This window comes from Ambystoma mexicanum, chromosome 3q (genome assembly GCF_040938575.1).
Source record: "Ambystoma mexicanum isolate Mex_15411 chromosome 3q, UKY_AmexF1_1, whole genome shotgun sequence".
NCBI lineage: Eukaryota > Metazoa > Chordata > Amphibia > Caudata > Ambystomatidae > Ambystoma > Ambystoma mexicanum.
The window spans coordinates 475,149,765-475,169,098 of NC_090926.1; positions in this window are offsets into that span (position 1 = coordinate 475,149,765).

The window sequence follows — 19,334 nt, forward strand, 5'->3', positions numbered from 1 at the left end:
TCCATCTGTATTACTCTATTGAAAATTGAGGGTGATTCACAAAACCCCTGTGGCAATCTGGTATGTTTCCACTTTGTATTTCGGTACCTGAAGCTTGTCAAATCTTGTGAGTCTGGGTGTAATGGTATTGAGAAAAAAGCATTTTTAAGGTCAATCACTGTAAATCGTGATGCTTCTGCTGGAATGCCACACAATATTGTGGCCGGGTTTGCTGTAACTGGATACTCTGCTTCTACTATGTTGTTCAAGGGCCTGAGGTCCTGTATGAAGCGCCAAGACCCCCCTTTAGCCTTGCGCACTGGGTACACAGCCGTGTTACATGGTGACTCTGAGGGGACCAATATGCCATTGTTTATAAGGGCCGTTATGGTTTCATATATGCCCTCATCTGCCTCTTTTGACAGTGGGTACTGTTTCACTCTTGGTAGTATGGCACCTTTTTTCAATTTTATCCTTACACCCCCTATGCTTTTTATGCATCCCACGTCATAAGGGCTAATAGTCCATAATGATTTGGGCACCCTTGACATATCCTCCTTAAAGAAGGGGACTGGGGTGCATGCGGGTGCCTCAAGTGCCATTGCAATTTTCTGTGCTACTTGTTTGTGAGCCACTCTTAGCCATATTTCTACACTCATCATGAACACCATTTCACCTTCCTCCTTTTCTTCTGAGAACAGCTCCTCATCTGACACCTGGGTCAGCCTACATCCTTCTGCTAGTGCTATCACTGCCCTCCATGCTCTCCCTTCTTTATCTTGGGCGTGCACAGCAATATAATCAGCTGTTGCAATAATGCTCTCAATGTCCATTACAAACACCTTTCCTTCTGGTTCATTAACAGGTGTTTCTGGTCGGAACAGATAGGCTGCTGGCCTCCTCCATATTTTCCCTTCTATCCCTGGCATCCATGCAAATGCCATGTCTGTTCCATACTGGAAGAGCTCGCCATCTACTGGTTCCGCCCTAATCGCTGTCTGTCCACAGTATGCTTGCATAATCTGTCGTGCTGCGAGCATGTTAATCCCTGGAGTAGAGCAAATTATACCATCCTCTGTAAAGGAGATCGTCATATTCAACCTGTTCATTATGTCCCTCCCCAGTATATTTACTGGTGAGGCACTATAATATAAAAGTGGAACCGACAGATCATAATCTCCAATAGATAAGGGAACGTTATCAGTAAAGGGAACCAACCCTTTAGCCCCAGAAAATCCTTGGGTGTTCATGGCTTCGCCTGACATCTTAAATTTACCTTCCCTTATACAAGACCGGGTTGCCCCGGTGTCAACAAGGAATGATAATTTTTTGTCACCTATCGTTACCTCTATGCGTGGCTCCTCCGCACTATTAGGTGTTACTGACAGGATGGGACACACCAAGGCCGTCTGTGGGCTGTCCGATTGGGGGTACAATGATTGGCCATTCCCTGTGTAAGGGTTGTGTCCCAAGACCGTCACCCTACCCAATTGCGTTTGTTGAGTTTGGGGTTGTTGTGTTAGCGCTACTTGTTGTTGTGGCAGTGGCTGTTGTTGTGTTCTTTGTTGTTGTGGCAGTGAATATGTTTGTGGCTGTTGTTGTGTTATTTGTTGTTGTGGGTCACTTCCTTGTTGTAACGTCTGCTGTTGTTGTATGCTTTGCTGTTCTTGTGAGGTCCTGGGTTGTGCCTGTTCATTCCATGCTGGTGTTCCTGGCCTGACCCTACACGTGCGTGACATGTGTCCTAATAATCCACAACTCCAACACACGGGTGGTTCCCTGCTTTGCCATGGGAAGCTCCCTGTGTTGTCCTGGTATACTGGTTGCCCTGTGGGGTAGGAATTTCTAAATCCTCCCACCTGCTGTTGGGTATTATATCCGTATCTTCTCCCTCTCATAAATCCTCCTCTCCCCCTGTTATAACTATAATACCCAGCTCCTTGCATTGGGTACCCTCCTCCCATGTTTGGTGTGTGTAATTGCAGTGGTGGCACTTGTTGTGTTATAGTCTGTGGAGGTGCTATTTGAGCGGGATCTTGTGCAGCCACTACTTGTGTGGGGCTTTGAGCCATTGGTGTGGCCGTAGTTATTAGTGCCCCTTCCATTGTGTATTTAGTAAGTTTTTTCTGTACCAGTTTAGCCTCTTCTGTTTTCCTGTCCTCTTCCTTTTGTTTCATTTTCCCTTGCCATGTCCTGCAGTGATGTACTATAGTCAGTTGTATTTCTGGCCATGGTTTTGCTTCCATTCCCACTACTTTCTTTAGTTGTTTCTGAACTCCTTCTGGGAGCCCTTGTACTAATATATGATAAAATATGGCCGGTGTTTTGTCCCATTGTTCTCTAGTTTCCATGCGCCACTTCTCTTGGATATCCTGGATATAATCAACAGGATCCTCATTCTCACGCATCTTATCGGAAGTAATTGCTCCTATGTCTGATGTGTCTGGGTACTGTACTCTCAGTGCCTGCCATAGCGCATGTCTGCAGTTTGCAAATGGTGCCCCATCATGCGATGTGTTTGTTATTGTTACCCCATGGAATCCCGCTCTCTTCCAAATGTCATCCGCTCTATCCCCTAATATTGATATTAACAGGCCCTTCACATCTCCTACTGCTAGTTTCTGTCCTGCGGTGTGTTTTTCCATTTCATATATCCACTTACCCGCACCTCCACTTAGTGATGGGAGTCTACATTTTATATTTTCTTTATCCGTATGCTTCCAAGGGACGTACTGTGGTCTAACCCCTCCTCTCTCCAACAGTGGCATTAAGTTGTGTCTTGTGTCACCCTTTACGTTCCATAATATGGAATCCTCACACCCCTCCTCTTCTTCCGTTTCCTTTACCTCTTCAATTTCGTCCTTATTACCCCTGCTCCTAACTCCTTCTCCATCCTTTCCCCTCCTTTTGTCATTTCCTGTATTTAATGTGGGCGTGTTTATTTGTCTGCCTTGCCTGCGACTAGGGAGGTCTCTAAGCCGACATGCATAGGGTGTCAGTTCGTCCATGAAGGGCGCGAGCTTTATTCTGCGCAGCGAGCGTGCGGTGGTTGAGCATGTAGGGTGCGATGGGGGAGGGCGTGATGGAGATGGGGGTGGTGTGGTTTCATGGGTTTGTCTTTCCACTAGTCCTTGCACTCCCTCCTTACTTCTCTCCAGCTCCTCCCTTCTCCTACTGATCCATGGCGAGTCTATGTTTGTTCGAGTGAGGTATAGCTTATCTAAGCTTTCCCTTTCACTCTTTCTTCCTTCCCTCTCCACTCCTTCTTCCTCCTCACTGCAAAAATCATTCATAAATGGCACCCCCCACTCTGCCTTTTTCCCTTTTATTGTTACTGTTTCTAAGTCTATTAGGTCTATTTCTCCTTTTCCTTTGTTACCAACTGCTCCCCCTAGTGCTGATGTTGTTGCTACTTCTCTACTTCTATATACATCCCCCCATTTTTCACTCTCCCTACTCCTCCCTTCTCTTTCCCCTTCACTTCTCTCCTCCATCTCCCTACTATTTTCCTCCCTTTTCCTTTTCAATTCCTCCATCACTTCGTTGCTCATCTGTTCCAATATTCTTTCATCCTCTTTCTTCCTTTCCCATTTCACCCTTTCTCTTTCTACTATACTTTCTATTACTTTCCCCTCTTCATATTTCTTAGCTGTCTCTGATATTACCCTCCTCTTCCATATTGCCATTTCCTTTTCCTTTTCTTCTTCTTCCTTCTTCTTCTCTCTCAGCACTACTCTTGATACCCTGTCTGCTGCTGCTTTTACCCTTTCAGCTTCTCTCCTTTGCTCCTCATTTCGTTCCCTTAATTTTTCCAATTCGTTCTTACCTTCTTTCCTTTTCCTCACTCTCTCTCTTTCCTCCCTCTCAAGCTGTTTGATCAATTCATTCTGCTCATCCCTTAGCTTTGCTAATCTTTCCTCCAAAATCTCTTCCTTTTGCCGTAATAGCTCCTCCCACCTCATTTCACTCTCTCTTGCACTATCCTCGTCTGTTCTCTTTACTACCTCCCTCTCTTCTCCAGTTAGTGAACCTCGTAATTTTAATAATATCTGTGCAGCTACCCACTCATCATTTCCTATCTCTACAGTCTGCTCTTCTCCAATCCTCCCCTCCCCCATTGGCATCTTCCTATGAGCCACATATGGTGGAGGGCTGTATGCCGGGTTCGAGTATCCTTCAGCCGCCCTTAACTGTCCTTCTATTTCTCCTAATTCTCTTAAAGGGTACAACCCTCCTCCTTCTGTTTTCACTCCCGGTGTTATGGGTATCTCGTTGCTGGGTTCCCTTTTTATGTCGTCTGATTTATCAATCTTTTCTCCTCCCTCTCCTCCGTTCCCCGTATTCTTTGTGCTTTCACGCCCCTTTTTCCCATCCTCTCCTTCTTTCTTAATCTCCTTTTCTTCCGGTGTTTCCCCCATAGTGAACATTCCATTTGGTCCTGGTCGGGACCCCTGGAACATCCTCCATAAGTTAAACACCTCCACATGGTTTGCCAACTTCTTCCCCTTGTATGTATTGTGCAGATGGTTTAGCAGTGAGTGTTGGGCATATGGATCGAAACTACCATTAGGCGGCCATGGTGTTAACATTTTGTTATCCGTCCCCTGGGTCCACTCTATGCTGTACTTAATTAATTTCTCCCTATGGGGTGGCAGTGTGGTGCATATGTGTTGTAGTGGGGTAGTGAGGGTGTTCCCCCACCCTCCCGACCCTGTCCCGTATGACATAGTGGCGCTCCACTTGTTACCCTTCTCTTCACTAGCAGTTTACAATATACAACCTTATATTGTTTACCTGGCCCCGCAAGTGTGGGGACTTACGACAATCCTTTGACAAATTATGCAATAAAAAATTATTAAAAAATAAAAAAATATATATATATATATGTATGGTTTTACATTTGTATATTCCCTCCCTTACGGCCCCCTGCGGCCGAAGCGCACGCAGCCCCCTGCGGCTGCGTACCCTTTACGACGCTCTTATACAGTCGTCCTGTTTCCCCGTTCTCCTCCCCCTTCTACACTTGCCGTGGCCGGCGTTCTCCGTGCGCAGCCACGCCCCTCTCCCCTTCTCCTTTTCCCGATCCACTCGTTTATCGTTTATCTCCGTGTCCGCTCCCTTATCATATTTCTCTTCACCACCACTCTCAAAACCAAAGTTCCTTGTGCTCGCGATATCCTATTAAAGCCCTACTGGTGACGTCACCGATCTCTTCGAGCTACTGGTACATTCTTCATATGTTCTTTAAGTTCAAAATACACTTGCAATCTACCCCCGCTAACCCTACAGCTGTCTTCCTGTCACTCCTGGAACAAGGTAATCAAATCAATAATATAATCGGACTGCGCACGCTGCGTCGCCTCGCGTGTGATACGCCCCTCAACAGGAGGGCTTAACCAGCCAATTATCTTCCGTATTGGGCAACTAGGCAACTAGCTACCGCCTACAGGGAAACGTCATCTACCTATCGAGTTTCTTGCTCGAACAATAGGGATCCTCGTCTACTCATTGATCAATAAATGCCAAATCGTAGGAAACCACACACACCCACCCTTACACGAAGTCGCGACTTAGGCCAATCAGTGTCTTACGAGCGGCCGCACGTGATGTTTTCGTGCTCCGCCCCCTCTTTCGCGTGACGTAGCCGACTGCTCTCGCACTCGTTTCGCTACCATTCATTCCATTGGCAACACTAAGTAGTTAGACCTTCGCCGTGCATCTGTACAACACCTCCCTCCTCCCTTATTTACTTCCTCCCTCCTCCCTCACAATTTCGCATTGCTTGTTGTGCGTGTCATGCTCACCAAGTTCTCTCGATGCAGGGCCGCTCGACTGCGTGCACCCCTCCGAGCGGCTCGCCACCTCCCCTCGTCTGGACCACGTCTGGACACTCGCCAACCGCGGGCGGGATACTTCTCAACCGGCTCCCGAGGGCCAATATCCGGATTGCGCTGTCCGGTCTTCTCGTAGCTCCGCGATGGTCCTGTAGTCCTCAGAAGGGGGCAACGGCAGAGGGGGCCGCGCCGCCGGGCCTCCTCGCAACGGGAGTGCCTGGAAAAGGTAAAAAATAAAAAGTCGATCTTAAACAGATCTCAGCAGTGCCTCCAACTTGTCGGGGGGAAATTCTGCCGGGGTCGGCCGGGCCGTCCGCAGACCTCCAGGCAGGGAGGCCCCAACTCCTCCCGTGTATATCCCAGATGAGATAGAGTATGAGACACACACAAGGAGCAAGGTGACTCTGCTGTTTATTAGACAAAACGGCAGGGATGGGTCAAGGAGCGTACGCGTCCGTCCTGAAACACACAATCGTGGGGCTCGCAGGCCCTTTTTACTGTATTATGACGCGCTACTTGCGTCACCTCAGAAAGTTAACAAAAAACCTATCGCCACTCTTAATTGGTTGTTCGAGTGGTAGGGTTAGTATAGCACACATATAGAGAACAATGTTAGTGGACAAACGGTAGTCAGGTGATATATCTGGGTTGTCCCTACAATTAGATACATGAGAATTGTTACATGAAGACTCCTGAGGATTGGTTAATATTACTGGCGTCAGTGATAAGAGCCCCATGTTCTGATTGGTGCGCCCGTGAGCTTCCCAGCCTGGGACCACCGCTGTTCCCAGCTCTCGGTGTACCTGCAATTTGCAACAATGTTTCACTATGGGTACGTGCAGACAATGTGAGGATTTATTCATAGCTGGAAGGCTGACCGCTCCCACTGTCGCAGATGTCCATTGAGCCTTTCAAGTGTATCTGCCTGTGTCTCGTAGCGAGGGATCCAGACGCCTCTTCTCTCCTGGGTTTGGCATCTCGTCAGGTTCGGCTTGGTCACGTGGGGAGGGACCGTGTTTGAGGCAGAATTCTGCACAATTAATATTGCTTTTCCACTGTGTGTCTGGTTTAATTTGCAGGTGTGACCTTAACGTTGGTGCGCGGAGTGCGAGGTTGCAACATCGTGCCTTTGATGATTTGTTCTTGGAATGTGGGTTTGCAACATTGCGACCTTGGCTGGTTGCTTCACCGGGCTCATTCTGCAGGATCAGCAACCTGACTCTTGCTTTGTTAACGTCCACGGGAGCTCTTGTTTGAGGCCTACTTGGGCCTGGTGCATAAGTGGTCCGTTTGGTGCATAGGTGCTTTAGGTTACAGTACCATATAGTTCCATGACCAGTATCGTGTCTTCATTATATTTCTCATTGTGGCAACTGGTTTTAGGAGAAGCGTGAGCAAGCTTTTTTAGATGAGTTCATGACGCGTCTTGCGTTTCTGCATTTTGAAAGCCTATGTAAAAATAATAAAGATGCACGTCCGTGAATATGCCTGTCGCCTACGTCATAGCACTGAGTATGTTCTTCGTGTAGATCGGTGTGGGAATGTCCAGTGTGTATATTTGTACCGATGTGCTTCCCGTTGTCTAGGTCGTCATGGCATCTCTAACGACGTGTAGATTTTAGTCTAGTTGGTCCGTGCCGCAGGTGTCGGCATGGCCAGTGCGGGCTGCTGGGCAGGCAGATGGACACATCCGTATGTTCCTGTACCAGGGTATCTGGTCGTCTGGTAAATGGACAAACTCTTCTCGTGGCGGGTGTCTGGGTCGTGACCCTCTAGGCCAAGCGCGAGAGGTGAAGGACGGGAGCCTGGTCTTCCATTCTCCCACTTCAAGGGAGCGGCATGCGCGGAGGGGGGTGCGGTTGAAGGACTCCCCTGAGATCATCTCGCTGTATGCGGACGATGTGCTACTCTTTATAAGAGACCCAGCTGTTCATCTGGACCCGATCTTACGTGACGTCACCCGCATAGGCACATACTCGGGGTTCACTATAAATTATACGAAATCTGAGATCCTCCCCCTCACTAGCTCCACGATGCAGCCCACCACCGAGTACCCGCTCCGTTGGTCCCCGAATGGGATTAAGTACTTGGGAGTCTAGGTGTCCCTCACCAGAGAATCGCTACTAGCAGACAACTACCAGGCAGTAGCTGAGCAAGCCGAGGCCAAAGTCACGCGCTGGCGTACCCTTCCACTATCACTAGCCGGCAGACTCTCGCTGGTAAAAATGATCCTGCTACTCAAGTTGTTGTACGTATTTGGTAATGTTCCTGTCTGGCCGGGTAGGAAATATTTTACGAACCTGCATAAATTGTTTGCTCAATTCCTGTGGCACTCTGGCGCGGTGCGTAAAAAGTGGTCGGATATGTCACTACCCTACGACAGAGGGGGTTTCACAGCCCCAAACTTGCTTCGATATTGGACTGCTTCACAGGCGCAGTTCGCATCTTACTGGTACCCTGGGCCCCCACCCCGTCCCCACGTCAAACTTGAGGTTCTGGCAGCGGCAGGCACTGATGTCATGTCCTTGATTCTAAACCGGCAGTATGCGCCGGACACTCCCATTGATCCGGTCCGGACCACGGTACAGGCTTGGGGCCAGATATTCAAAAATTGCAACAAGCAATGTCCGTACTACAAATGGCTCCCCGCCTGGAGGTTTCCTAGGCTGGAGCCCACGCATGACACCGCCCTGGCGCGCCATTGGGAGGCCCTGGGATACCACGCCCTTACCGATTTCTATCCAGAGGGACAGTTTATATCAACGCAGACGTGGAGGCCGAGGCACTCGGGTTCCGTTCTGGAGCTCCTGCAGTTCTACAGACTCCGCGCTGCCTTCCGAAATGCATGGCCTGTCTTCCCCATTGAACCCCGGGACTCTCCTGCGATTGCTTACATCGCCAACTCGGGTGGCGCCCGCGGGGTGGTTTCCTCATTATATAAGCTCCTCTTGACCTCGCCCTCTCCACTTTCGTCCAGGGCCCGTGATGACTGGGCCTCCGAGCTGGAACTGGTACTTACTGACCAACAGTGGGAGAAGATGTGTTCCCATACTAGCAGAGTGTCCCTAAACTTCCGCTACCGCACCATACAATATAAACTGCTCAACAGGCTGTATTACACTCCAGGTAAAGTGTCTAGGTTTGCTTGCTCCGATCCTCGGCTGTGCCCCCGCTGCGGTGCGGAGGGCGCTGACCACTTGCACATGTTTTGGGGCTGCCCGGAACTGGCCACATTCTGGAGTAAAGTCATAGAGACACTGTCTGAGATCACTGACACTGAGGTGGACCCTGATCCAATGGGGGTTCTGTTTGGAGTGTGGCAGGCCGGGGGAGCGAGAGACATTATTAAGTTCTTAAATATAAACTGTATCACAGCCAAAAAGTGTGTCCTACAAAGCTGGAAGAACCCCAGCCCCCCCACATTCCAGAAATGGTTAAATTTACTCACCTGGTCCCGAAACTGTGAGGAGGAGTTTCTGGGTATGCTCCCAGTACGCTCTCGTCCTTGAAACATATGGTCTGCATTCAACAGCTACTTGATTAGCTTAAATGACACTTCCTCGGTGGATGAATCCCCCTAACGTCCCTATTGCTGTTCGGCATCTTGGTGCTCTGTGATATTTTATTACTCAACCGCTGTTACCATAATTTTGCCTATATGCTCTGTATTCACCTGTATATGCAACGAATTTGTGTCTATTGCTCGGATGTGTGTGTATGCCTTTTGCCTCTGTCAGCAAAAATAAAAGTTTTATAAACACAATTTTATTTCTGTTTTTGTGATCAGAAAAAAAGATTGAGGCCAAAACTGCTACTAGTACTTTTGGCAACACATTTGTTTTGATTCTAAAATACACAATAGCAACATGCTAATTTAAGTGAACATGGATTACTATAACTATTCATCATAGACTCATGTGTAGACATCTGGCATAACTATTTGACATATTGCTTCATATCATATTAAAATGTAATGAATTGTTCTCATTTTAATAATTCCTGATTAATGTATATAATTCAGTTTTGATGAACAATTGCAAAGGAGATTCCGATCTTCAAAATATACCCATTTTCATGTCCCTAAATCCTATAGCTCCAGCATGATGTGCAATATTCATTTTTGAACATAGGAGAAATGGTATAGTTAACATGTGCTGTTTGAACTAAGGGAAATATACATCATTTGACATGCCCTGCATTTCAACTTGGGGCCTTGTGCATGATTTATATGTAAACAGCTTTGTGTGAGGCTGTAATCAGTGATTGCCCAGTGACCTTTGACAGGCCCCATTGACCTGCTCACATAGGTTCCAGCAAATGGGAAATGTGTATGAGAGAGTTGTGTCATTAGGTGCTAGCTAAGGGATGAACTTGCTGCTGAGGTCTGGTCATAAACCGGCCCATCTGGCCTCTCTAGAGGGTTATCTACCGTGAAGACCATCATTTTCTTAGTATATCAATTTGTTTTTATAAGAATAGTACGTGGAAGACTCCCTAAGGTGGGGGTCAGTGTACCATGAGTTTAAGCCCCAGTCAACTTGATGTCAGCACAATATATTGCTATTGAAATGGATATACATGTTATTCAAACCATTAGAAACATTGCCTTAGTCCTTCTTTTAGAATTGTATCATTGTTACATTCAATATTGCTTCACAGGAATTGAATACAAAGCATTGCAAAAAAGAATCCACTTATCAATGACCTGTACTGCTGTAAATAGTAAAATGTAGGTTAGCTTAGAAAACCAGAGGTGAATACATTGGCTTTATACATTGTTTCAAATAATTACTTCTACAGTGCAAGCAAGGTTTGTTTCCTTGCAGATGCATAATGTAAGCTTCTTTCAGCCTTTTGCATTTTGTAGATACAGTTGCATGATGTTTATGGAATGAACAGCATCTGTTGAAATAAAAGGCTACTTAAGTTTACATATTACTGCCAGCCAAATGCCTTAGTGCAGCAGGAACAGTTCTCCTGCTTTCAGTGTTGTCTCTCAAGGAAGCACGTGAGTGCTAAAGCCATGAATTAATAAAACAAAGTATTTTTTGCTGCCTCTAGTTTAACATTGAGGCATTCCCCATGTCTAGAGTTACCTGTTGTTCATCACAAAAGGCAGCACCTCTTCACTTGCTTTTTTGGTGCAATATGTTTCCCAACAGATGAATAATAAGTGTCACTATTTGCTTTCAATTATCCTCACACTTTGCTGCACTAGAAATCTCCCATCACAATTACTTTGAGGATTTCCATGGCCATTAATCAGGTTATTTTGTGTAAGCATAGCTTGAAGGTCAGTTATTGACAGTATTAATGTGTAGGCTTTGGATGATCTGTGTCGTCGTATGCAGGTTTCCTTATAACACATTTTGAATCTCAAATGAGCCATCAAAAAACCATGCTGTGTAATGTTAATAAGAATGCTTGGAACTGGCATGGGGCCACCAACAGATTTCAAATGAGTCGAGAAAATACATATAAAATAATGAATAATTGTTGATCTAATCACACTTGAGTTAATTATACCATGACGTTGGACTGAATCATTGTTCCTGCTGCACTTTGTGGTGTCAGGACAATCACATGGCTTAGACCTTGTAATCAAGTAATATGGCCCCTTAGGTGTAGTTCAAATGGTATTGCATTATGTTATGTTATGTTATGTTATGTTATAATATGGTATGTTGGGACGATTTGTACCGCCCCCTGCTGATATCTGCATGGTATCAAAGCTACTGCTCAGTTTTGGAAAACCGAATCTGGAAAACTGGTCTGATGCATCGAAACTTAGAATGAGGAATATCTTTTATGGAAAACAGTGTGTTTCCTATTGTTCTCATGAAACTATGCACACGATGCAGCAGTATTGTATGCATTGGCAATTACTGCGACTGCTCTGAAAGTGGATGTGCAGCTTGCCAACAGTGGTCTCAACTTAAGGCCTCCTGTTGTTTGGCCTGAACTTTGTTCTGACATGAGATAAAAACAGTTTAAACCCACCCCCATTCACTGTTTGTCTTCTCTGCTGTTGATGCATTTATGGTCTGATTCCCACATGTTCAGATCTCTTGAGATTCTTCAACTGCGGTAATGTGTCATTGCATCCCACACATTACTTAGATGACAAGCAAATGTCATCATTGTCTTTGTGTTCAAAGCAAAATGTACTGCCTGAGAAGACATTTTCTGCAAATGCTCTGTTCCTTTCTTAGTTGCCAGGGTTACTTCAGCTCAAGTTATGCATTCAGTGGGAGAAAGGTATGCTCCTGTGCAGAAACATAATTGTGTTATTAGGAAGTGAGATGTTGCTGTGGATTGAATTACCATATGGATCACATGCTTTGTGTTACACTGCAGAAGTCTGGTGCTACTTGTAAGAAGCTGCTGTGGCTTTACAGGACATTGAGAGAACCCTAGAACTCAAAGCTCTATCGGCCCACATTGAGGAGGACAAGAACAAATACTAAATGATGTGATTTGTTGGTGCAACAAATCATAGAAAATTTAAGGTGAATACAGTTTTCACATTTCTTTCAACTTCTGCACTAGAAGGGAAGGTTTTCTTGAGTTTCCAGTTTACTCTAACTACTCGCTCACCCATCCACCTAGCTTGAAGCAAATGTGATTCCTCATGACCCATTTAATCTATTTCCTACATACACACTCGTAAGAGTGTTCACTGCCAACTCAACAACTGTTAAGGTTAAGTCACCACCCAAGACCACTACAGGAACCAAACGTGAATGTGACTCTCTGCACTTTGTACCTGTGTTGTAAATTAATTCCTTTACTAACAGCACAGAGGTATTTTAAGCGTGTGATCCCTTTCTTGGAGTAAACTGCACTGGCCTAATCTATAACAAGGCTGGGCCCTACTTATGCATATTTCCTGGCTTTGGATTGTGCCAGAAATTTACGGGATCCTTTTCCAGAGTTACATCATATTTATTTTATATTAATTTGACCAATAACACTCCTGCAGTCCAACGCATCACAGGTTCCCATGTGACAGGGTGTTTCCATTTCCCCTCAATTGTTGGGAGAGATGGGTGGGCTGAGAGGTCAGCCACAGTAAAGATAGGGATCTCTAGGTGCCCGACATTCCTTGTTTCACTGCTTCTTCCCCCTACACATCTGAGTGGGCTTCCTGGTATGCTGAATTTTCCACATGTGTCTCTTGTCAGTGTGAGGTGTGAGGCGGTTGGTAGGGCTGGGTTATAACCAGAAGTAGAGCTGTTTCCAAACCGGGACTTTCTGCTGGAATGGCATCTAGGGATGGATGCAGGAGCATAGACTCGGCTATAAGTCATTCATTTCCAAGGGCAAGAGCCCAAACAAAGGTCAAACTTCTCCCAGTCCTGGGATACTACTGGGGCAGCTACTGCACTAAATACTCCACCTTGACACCATGAAACGATGCTGCTGGGCCCTGGTAGGTCACATGAGATGTTCTTGTGTTGGTAGGCAAGGCAAGTAGGGAGATGTAACCTACCACAAACACATTAGTACCCTACAAAAGGAGCTATGCTGAGGGCACCACAGTGTCTAGAAGTGGAGAAAAATGTAGCCCAGGCAGACGACGCTCCACCTAAGGAAATCAGCTGCCAGTTAATTTAATAAGGTGGTAACACTCTACAGCCAATGTCCATATCAGGAGAAGTAGGTAGAATGTGCTCAAATTGTATTCAATTGCCTCCCATTGGTTGTAGAATGTTCTGTTTGTGAGGCTATGCTCCCATGTAAGGCACTCATTCTTAGGATAACCATCAAGTCATATCTAACTCCTGGTTTCATAGCCGGCATTGTTCACCCGCCTTCTACTAGGGTAAGGCCACAATTAGACTGAGAATTGTCAGCATTGCCTGGACCTTTAGTGAGTCCAGAGACCATCTGGGCACACAGCTATCTTACACTGATGCCGTTAAAGCATGCAGGGGGGCAGCTACCGCCACAGGCATGTTTTAGTCCCTATCAGTACATGCTTTTTGAAGACCACAAGTCTCAGGGTGGCTTGTACAAGGAAAAGTCCTCAAGGGGATTGTTCACATTCTCCAAGTTGGACAGGCGGACTGGATAAGTTATTACCGCTAGCAGCTTTGATGCTTGATGCATTACTGCTGGGGGGGGGCGGGAGGGAAGGTAGTATTTAGGCATTATATATCTGAATCCTCAGTTGAAGAATGTACCAGAGTTTTATTGTGTTCTGCTGCGCAAGTGTATTGGGTGTAACCATTTTCTGCTATGTCTGACTTGGGCGTTACCAGCAATGTGTGCTATTGGGGAGTTAGGCCCCAAGAATGTGTTTAAATTAAATAATTTGTATTTTGTTTATCTACACTAATGTTTGACCTGTGTCATCCCAACTGCCTTACCTTTCAGCTAATACCAACAGCAACTCTCTACCCATTCATCTCGGTGATTGGGGTCTGCTCACTGAAGAGCCCAGCATCTGTCATGTGACATCCTGGCACTTCAGTTCATTCTCTCATCAGTATGCTACCCTCCCTCAGTTCTGTGCAGCATCAGCTTTTTTGTCATCAGGGTTTGCCACTCCAAATCATCATCTTTAGGCGTTTTGCCACCTGGGATTCGACAGAGAACAACCTGCACATTTCCACATCTCAGCATGGGAATGAAGCATTACATTTAACAGGTGTGTTGGTTTATGGGACTGTACTGATATAATATGAGAACATGTAACTTACATTATGGTGAATTTGGTGCACCATGTCGTTCATGGTAATTCTTTTTATAGGAGCTTAGCACACATGTATTTGTAGTGCTTACTGTATTAATACTATGGGGCTCATTTTGGATGTCCCTGTATCGTAAATGGAGGCACTAAAGTTACGCCTGTCTTCACACCTCCATTCACCCTACTGGGAATTTTCATTGTTTTGCAATGCAGAGGTTGGAGGCGTAACAGGAGTTGCGTTTCCACCTCCTGCTTGGTTTCATGCCAGCTTGCGATTTTCATACAGGCGTGAAACCAATGATTTACTATGGAAATAGCCTGCTTTTAGCACCAGCAAAAAGGAGTCTGTTTCCATGGGAAATCACTGTAAACATTGCCTCCCACGCAAGCATTGCAGGAGGAGTTTACAATTACAAATACATGCTCTCTTATATGCTGGCATGTCAGACAGTGTTTATTTTTAATTGTGCACACTACTTGTTAGGGAGAATTCTCTGTTTAGGCTGAATTTCCTAACCTAGTGAGTCCCCCAGCAGCTTTGCTGGATTTCTGGAGTTTGTTTTTTTCCATCCTGCCAAGAGTGGGACTCTTTTCTCCCGCTCTTGGACATGTATGTGTGTAATTCCTTTGAATGTCAATGTGTTCTATGGGCTATGGGGTCTTTTACTCCATAGGGTCTCATATGTTTTTCTATGTGTGTTACACCGCACCCTACGTGCCGTAGCACCGGGGCGTCCTAGCGGACACCCACCATAGACTCCATACCCGGGGACTGACTACTATCTCCCCGGGCATGTAAAGTCACCATTGGCTTTACTAGACCTAAATTTACTAACAGAACTAGTACAACCCATCTTATTGTGGACGTACTAGTAGGGGTAATTCGATTACTCCTGGGTCTGTTATTCGAGGGGGCACTGTCCCGTCCCCCCTCGTCGAGTTTTGGCTGGTGGCAGTGGACACTACTTGTTATGTTCGACCCCGAACATAACCCTATGGGATTCGTCCCATTGTTGGAGATTGATACTTTTCCTCGTTAATCTCTAACGTACCACCGGTCTACTTATCGTAAATAAGTTTATCAGGTGGTATTTTCTGCCAGAACTCGGTTTTTAAAATGGCGTCTGTGTTCGTCTCTGTGACTCCTAAACCAAAGGTTGAGCCCTTTGTTCCACTTTTGGCAGGCTCTGTACAAAGACCCTCCAAAGTGGTGCCATTCTGTCTGGGTTACCACAGGGGTGTGGGAGGGGGTTTAGGCACCCTGGACCGAGTTGCCTTGCCAACTCCGGTCGCACTCTGGAGTGATTGGCCCAAGTGGTGAGCCTCCCCGCTCACCACTTAGCATGTGTTGATTGACAGCCAGGCTGAATGAATGGGGGTTTTCTGCATAAAAGCAGGGCTTTTGGGACTGGATCTTCAGAAGTCGCCACAGGACCTAAGAATCCGACGAGGGTAACGCTGAGCTGACCTGCACGACGACACCTCCGGTGGAGCCCTGCGGAACCGACACACCACTTCCCGACGACAGAGGAGATCTCCCTGCCGGAGAGTCTCTTCCCCTGACTGGTGGGAACAACCAGTCCCCTTTGCTTTTTATTCGCCTCAGAACTCAGTGGTCGAATTGGCCCTGCAGCGCACCTCGGCAACCGGATAGCCACTACCCCTGTACCGTGACCAAAATGTGGTGCCTTGTGACGGAGCACTCCGCGGCTGGTCTCTTCCCTGGTGGTGCACCGGACATCACTTTTCTTCGACGACGAGAACATCTCTACTCTTGGCAAAGACCTGACGTGCATCCACCACCAGGAACAACTGCCCCCGCCGGAGCTGCCCTCCACAACAAGGTACCATGTCCGCCTGGCTTCCCTTTCGATCTGTTCGAGTGAGGTGTCTTGATTCTCTCCTTTCCGTTGGGTCGCCTCCAAGCTTTCTCCCGTATTGTTCTGAACTGGTTCAATCTGCCGATAACAATTTGCCACAAAGACTCGAACGCATTTCCACTAGAAACTTTTGGGACATATCGCCTTGCCTCTCTCCGAGTGGGCCTGGCCTCTGAACTTTATGATCTATTGTGATTCTTGCCTTCTTGCCTTGCATTTTTTTCCCGTGAAGTATTGAACTGTGTTGCTTTCATAACCTGCCTATTTTTCTCTCCCGTCCTAACTAATATTAGAGTGCCATCTAGGTTGAGGCATACACCTCTGTCTGTAAATAAGTGGTGCCGTAAAAACCTAGACTTGTCGAAATATTGCTAGGGGGATTGATCGTTTTTTCTTCGTAGAGTAATTGTGTTTGATTTGTTTGCCGTGATAGTGCCATAGTGTTTTTGATAGATGTTTTGTTATAAATAAATACCTTAATATCTTTACACTGAGCCTCGTTGCGTGTTTGCTTGTTTTACAGTGAAGAATTGCCCTATCTTGTATACTCCACATACTGCTTAACTCTTCTTGAGGGAAGTCTGACTGCTCAGCCACAGCTACCAACAGTGAATCTGTGAGGTGCAGACTGCTACCAAGTGGGTTTACTGCCAAACACCTGTAGTCCTAAATCTTTTGCAGTGGTCCCAGAGGGAACTGCACAGGTTTCCGCCTAACACTGCTCAGCGTGCGCACGCACAATAGTTATTCCCAGTAATCACCACAATAGTATACACCACACTGGTATACTGTAAAATGAACATTTTTATTACAAGGTCACAGATATAATATCTATAAGAGGAAAATATGCAATCGTAATTGGCTATTTATAATGCGCTTAATACCCAGAAGTTTGTAAGCGCGGACCTCGGGATCGAACCTGTGCTACTCTGCATCCTCTTTGCTTCCAAGGCAAGCATGCTGCCCATGGGCTATCCTCATGAGTCCTCAGGTCAATGCCTCTGGGTTAAACATAACATCCAGTACATCATTGTGTAGTTATAAACATACTAAATGGTCAGTAAAGAACTAACCTTTTCTTTACACCAAAATGTAAGCCTCATACATTGTTGGACTTACATTTTAGGACACTATACACATAGAATTGAAGAGCTTGCAGAGAAGGGAGCCCGATGCAATATACACATGTATTAATACCATTATATTCAGACCCAAGATGCCACACCAAAATCATTACTGGTTTCCTCCTATACTCTAACAAAGAAGTAATATGCATGACACATGTGGGCACTGCACAGTTGTATCGTACCTAGAGGTAGGAAACAGGGGTGCTCCCTAACCAACAAAGCCAGGAGGGGTGACACAGTTTAGGATATTCTTTAAGCTCAAACTACCCACACCCAGAAGATCATATTTCACTCCAAGGAAGGAATCATAAGCAGGCATGAATTACACAATGTACTGTCCAGAGGCAGGAGCGTAAAACACAGATCTGAAAATGTCGAACAAATCACTAGTGGTTGCTAAACATTCTAATGTTTGGAGAAAACTCCAGGGACCCAGGAAAGAGCTCACTGTTCATGTAAGTATCTTAGAATGTCACTTGTAGGCACTCTTTAGTGTTGAGAATAGTGCCCCATGGCAAACAACAGGAACACGTCTGTAGTCAGATCTGTGGTTATTGTAAGAAGCCGGGGTAAGTCCTAGTTCTCCCCTAGAGGTGAGAATACAGTGACAAAGGACCCTGGGGGACACCAGACCAGAGGAGACCATCAAGAAGAGTTCCACAGTCAGGTTCATGGGCTAGCAGCCCTATGAGAAGATAGAACACAACTGGTCTTTCCCAATGGTAAGCGATGGGAAAATGCAGTTGCCACATGGACTCCTGAGGGAAAATAGGCAGAATAACCCAACAACCACGGACCTTGATGTAGATACTCTCAGTGAAGGTTCTAAAAAAAAAAGTCAGCACAGTAGACCAGAAACAACCCAGTGAGTAAAAGGCTTATTTTCCAGGAGTGGTTTTCAGCATCCAAAACACCCGTGACTTAGACATCAGAAGACCATTGAACCAGAATGCAGAAAACAAGAACAAACGACCATCCCAGGAGTAGGACCCACCAGCAAGGAGGGAATCCGCTGTAAGGATTGGCTTGAACAAGTCGTAGGAACACAACCAATCCGATTCCGTTGGCTGGCCAGCTGCAGACATGATTCCATGGTGGAGGGGACCCAGGACAGCTGGGACAAACAATGGAGGCGCACAAATAAGGTAGTAATTATTTACTATGGAAACTGCCTGCTTTTAGCACCAGCAAAAGGAGGATGTTTCCATGGGAATTCATCGTAAGCATTGCCTCCCATGCAAACATTGCAGGACGCGTTTATAATTACAATGGAGGTGCACAAATAAGGTAGTAAAAAGTTGAAGCAACATAAAATAGCCCAGAGGTGGTTGCAGTATGGTGTAGCCAACACGAAGGACTTAGGGAGGAGAACCTCTGCACAGGAAGGTTATCCAGCAAGAGCCAATAGAAACTGGAGAATAGCCCAGAATAAAGTATCAGCCACTATATTCACATCTAATCCTCATAATGCAGCAACAGCTCAAAAACAGTGGGAATTCTCCAGCAGGTAAGTTAACCTGCAGACCTCAACAGGAATCTCAGAAAAAATTAATCAGAAGTGAGGTAGGTTTCCCATGTATAATTCCCTTCAAACACATGGGCTGGGTAAAGTCAACCCTCCAATCTCACACCAGGTATTATAAACAAAGGTTATGCTAGCCACCAAATCAGGTTGGCCTCAATAACTTAAAAATGCTATGGTGCAACCCACAAGATGTGCATTGGCTGAATTAGGAATAGGGTAGTGTCCAAACCCGTCTAAATCATTATAGGGAGGTGCATGGCTGCACACACAAAGATTCCATCTCTGCAGAGATGC